Below are 5,694 nucleotides of genomic sequence, written 5' to 3' on the forward strand. Positions count from 1 at the left end.
CTAAACCTAACACATCCCCTAAACCCAACACATCCCCTTAACCTAACACACCCCCTAAACCCAACACAAGCCCTAAACCCAACACAACCCCTAAACCTAACACACCCCCTAAACCCAACACAAGCCCTAAACCCAACACAAGCCCTAAACCCAACACATCCCCTAAACCCAACACAACCCTAAACCCAACACAACCCTTAAACCCAACACAAGCCCTAAACCCAACACAACCCCTAAACCTAACACAACCCCTAAACCCAACACAAGCCCTAAACCCAACACAAGCCCTAAACCCAACATGACCCTAAACCCAACACAACCCTTAAACCCAACACAACCCCTAAACCCAACACAACCCCCTAAACCCAACACAAGCCCTAAACCCAACACATCCCCTAAACCCAACATGACCCTAAACCCAACACACCCCCTAAACCTAACACAACCCTTAAACCCAACACAATCCCTAAACCCAACACACCCCCTAAACCCAACACAAGCCCTAAACCCAACACAACACCTAAACCCAACACAACCACTTAACCTAACACAAGCCCTAAACCTAACACAACCCCTAAACCTAACACAACCCCTAAACCCAACACAACCCCTAAACCCAACACACCCCCTAAACCCAACACAAGCCCTAAACCCAACACAACACCTAAACCCAACACAACCCTAAACCCAACACAAGCCCTAAATCCCACACAACCTCTAAACCCAACACATCCCCTAAACCTAACACACCCCCTAAACCCAACACAAGCCCTAAACCCAACACAAGCCCTAAACCCAACACAAGCCCTAAATCCCACACAACCTCTAAACCCAACACATCCCCTAAACCCAACACATCCCCTAAACCTAACACATCCCCTAAACCCAACACATCCCCTTAACCTAACACACCCCCTAAACCCAACACAAGCCCTAAACCCAACACAACCCCTAAACCTAACACACCCCTAAACCCAACACAAGCCCTAAACCCAACACATCCCCTAAACCCAACATGACCCTAAACCCAACACAACCCCTAAACCCAACACAAGCCCTAAACCCAACACAACCCCTAAACCCAACACAAGCCCTAAACCCAACACATCCCTAAACCCAACATGACCCCAAACCCAACACACCCCCTAAACCTAACACAACCCTTAAACCCAACACAATCCCTAAACCCAACACACCCCCTAAACCCAACACAAGCCCTAAACCCAACACAACACCTAAACCCAACACAACCACTTAACCTAACACAAGCCCTAAACCTAACACAACCCCTAAACCTAACACAACCCCTAAACCCAACACAACCCCTAAACCCAACACACCCCCTAAACCCAACACAAGCCCTAAACCCAACACAACACCTAAACCCAACACAAGCCCTAAACCCAACACAAGCCCTAAATCCCACACAACCTCTAAACCCAACACATCCCCTAAACCTAACACACCCCCTAAACCCAACACAAGCCCTAAACCCAACACAAGCCCTAAACCCAACACAAGCCCTAAATCCCACACAACCTCTAAACCCAACACATCCCCTAAACCTAACACATCCCCTAAACCTAACACATCCCCTAAACCCAACACATCCCCTTAACCTAACACACCCCCTAAACCCAACACAAGCCCTAAACCCAACACAACCCCTTAACCTAACACACCCCCTAAACCCAACACAAGCCCTAAACCCAACACATCCCCTAAACCCAACATGACCCTAAACCCAACACAACCCTTAAACCCAACACAAGCCCTAAACCCAACACAACCCCTTAACCTAACACACCCCCTAAACCCAACACAAGCCCTAAACCCAACACAAGCCCTAAACCCAACATGACCCTAAACCCAACACAACCCCTAAACCCAACACAAGCCCTAAACCCAACACATCCCCTAAACCCAACATGACCCTAAACCCAACACACCCCTAAACCTAACACAACCCTTAAACCCAACACAATCCCTAAACCCAACACACCCCTAAACCCAACACAAGCCCTAAACCCAACACAACACCCTAAACCCAACACAACCACTTAACCTAACACAAGCCCTAAACCTAACACAACCCCTAAACCTAACACAACCCCTAAACCCAACACAACCCCTAAACCCAACACACCCCCTAAACCTAACACAAGCCCTAAACCCAACACAACACCTAAACCCAACACAAGCCCTAAACCCAACACAAGCCCTAAATCCCACACAACCTCTAAACCCAACACATCCCCTAAACCTAACACACCCCCTAAACCCAACACAAGCCCTAAACCCAACACAAGCCCTAAACCCAACACAAGCCCTAAATCCCACACAACCTCTAAACCCAACACATCCCCTAAACCCAACACATCCCCTTAACCTAACACACCCCCTAAACCCAACACAAGCCCTAAACCCAACACAACCCCTAACCTAACACACCCCTAAACCCAACACAAGCCCTAAACCCAACACAAGCCCTAAACCCAACACATCCCCTAAACCCAACATGACCCTAAACCCAACACAACCCTTAAACCCAACACAAGCCCTAAACCCAACACAACCCCTTAACCTAACACACCCCCTAAACCCAACACAAGCCCTAAACCCAACACAAGCCCTAAACCCAACATGACCCTAAACCCAACACAACCCTTAAACCCAACACAAGCCCTAAACCCAACACAAGCCCTAAACCCAACACAACCCCTAAACCCAACACAACCCCCTAAACCCAACACAAGCCCTAAACCCAACACATCCCCTAAACCCAACATGACCCTAAACCCAACACACCCCCTAAACCTAACACAACCCTTAAACCCAACACAATCCCTAAAGCCAACACACCCCCTAAACCCAACACAAGCCCTAAACCCAACACAACACCTAAACCCAACACAACCACTTAACCTAACACAAGCCCTAAACCTAACACAACCCCTAAACCTAACACAACCCCTAAACCCAACACAACCCCTAAACCCAACACACCCCCTAAACCCAACACAAGCCCTAAACCCAACACAACACCTAAACCCAACACAAGCCCTAAACCCAACACAAGCCCTAAATCCCACACAACCTCTAAACCCAACACATCCCCTAAACCTAACACACCCCCTAAACCCAACACAAGCCCTAAACCCAACACAAGCCCTAAACCCAACACAAGCCCTAAATCCCACACAACCTCTAAACCCAACACATCCCCTAAACCTAACACATCCCCTAAACCTAACACATCCCCTAAACCCAACACATCCCCTTAACCTAACACACCCCCTAAACCCAACACAAGCCCTAAACCCAACACAACCCCTTAACCTAACACACCCCCTAAACCCAACACAAGCCCTAAACCCAACACAAGCCCTAAACCCAACACATCCCCTAAACCCAACATGACCCTAAACCCAACACAACCCTTAAACCCAACACAAGCCCTAAACCCAACACAACCCCTTAACCTAACACACCCCCTAAACCCAACACAAGCCCTAAACCCAACACAAGCCCTAAACCCAACATGACCCTAAACCCAACACAACCCTTAAACCCAACACAACCCCTAAACCCAACACAACCCCCTAAACCCAACACAAGCCCTAAACCCAACACATCCCCTAAACCCAACATGACCCTAAACCCAACACACCCCCTAAACCTAACACAACCCTTAAACCCAACACAATCCCTAAACCCAACACACCCCCTAAACCCAACACAAGCCCTAAACCCAACACAACACCTAAACCCAACACAACCACTTAACCTAACACAAGCCCTAAACCTAACACAACCCCTAAACCTAACACAACCCCTAAACCCAACACAACCCCTAAACCCAACACACCCCTAAACCCAACACAAGCCCTAAACCCAACACAACACCTAAACCCAACACAACCCTAAACCCAACACAAGCCCTAAATCCCACACAACCTCTAAACCCAACACATCCCCTAAACCTAACACACCCCTAAACCCAACACAAGCCCTAAACCCAACACAAGCCCTAAACCCAACACAAGCCCTAAATCCCACACAACCTCTAAACCCAACACATCCCCTAAACCTAACACATCCCCTAAACCTAACACATCCCCTAAACCCAACACATCCCCTTAACCTAACACACCCCCTAAACCCAACACAAGCCCTAAACCCAACACAACCCCTTAACCTAACACACCCCCTAAACCCAACACAAGCCCTAAACCCAACACATCCCCTAAACCCAACATGACCCTAAACCCAACACAACCCTTAAACCCAACACAAGCCCTAAACCCAACACAACCCCTAAACCCAACACAAGCCCTAAACCCAACACATCCCCTAAACCCAACATGACCCCAAACCCAACACACCCCCTAAACCTAACACAACCCTTAAACCCAACACAATCCCTAAACCCAACACACCCCCTAAACCCAACACAAGCCCTAAACCCAACACAACACCTAAACCCAACACAACCACTTAACCTAACACAAGCCCTAAACCTAACACAACCCCTAAACCTAACACAACCCCTAAACCCAACACAACCCCTAAACCCAACACACCCCTAAACCCAACACAAGCCCTAAACCCAACACAACACCTAAACCCAACACAAGCCCTAAACCCAACACAAGCCCTAAATCCCACACAACCTCTAAACCCAACACATCCCCTAAACCTAACACACCCCCTAAACCCAACACAAGCCCTAAACCCAACACAAGCCCTAAACCCAACACAAGCCCTAAATCCCACACAACCTCTAAACCCAACACATCCCCTAAACCTAACACATCCCCTAAACCTAACACATCCCCTAAACCCAACACATCCCCTTAACCTAACACACCCCCTAAACCCAACACAAGCCCTAAACCCAACACAACCCCTTAACCTAACACACCCCCTAAACCCAACACAAGCCCTAAACCCAACACATCCCCTAAACCCAACATGACCCTAAACCCAACACAACCCTTAAACCCAACACAAGCCCTAAACCCAACACAACCCCTTAACCTAACACACCCCCTAAACCCAACACAAGCCCTAAACCCAACACAAGCCCTAAACCCAACATGACCCTAAACCCAACACAACCCTTAAACCCAACACAAGCCCTAAACCCAACACAAGCCCTTAACCCTCACAGAAAATGTTCTGCATTTTTACATTTTCAAAAAACATCATTTAGTATGATTTATAAGCTGTTTTCCTCATGGGGACTGACAAAATGTCCCCACAACGTCCAACATTTCAGGTTTTACTATACTTATGGAGACATTTGGTCCCCACAAAGTGATAAATACATGCTCACTCATACACACACACACACACACACATACACATACACTCACACACACATATACACATACTCACTCACACACATAAACTCACACACACATACAGTATATTCATGTGAAAGTGTATGTTTTATGTTATATTCAGTTTACAATTTTTTTTATTTTAAGCCTCTAAAATATATTGTGTGTGTAAGGTTATCTTTATGCACACCAGCACATATTCAAATTCCTATCATAAAAGTCATAATGTTTAATAATTTTTCTCTTCACAACACATCCATAAGAAATATGTAAATGTAGAGGAAAAATGCAAATGTGAGGCAAACACACAGTCTGCACAGAAAATATCAGCATAAGTATCAGCTGGAGT

The sequence above is a fragment of the Xyrauchen texanus genome, chromosome 2 (genome assembly GCF_025860055.1).
Source record: "Xyrauchen texanus isolate HMW12.3.18 chromosome 2, RBS_HiC_50CHRs, whole genome shotgun sequence".
Lineage (NCBI taxonomy): Eukaryota > Metazoa > Chordata > Actinopteri > Cypriniformes > Catostomidae > Xyrauchen > Xyrauchen texanus.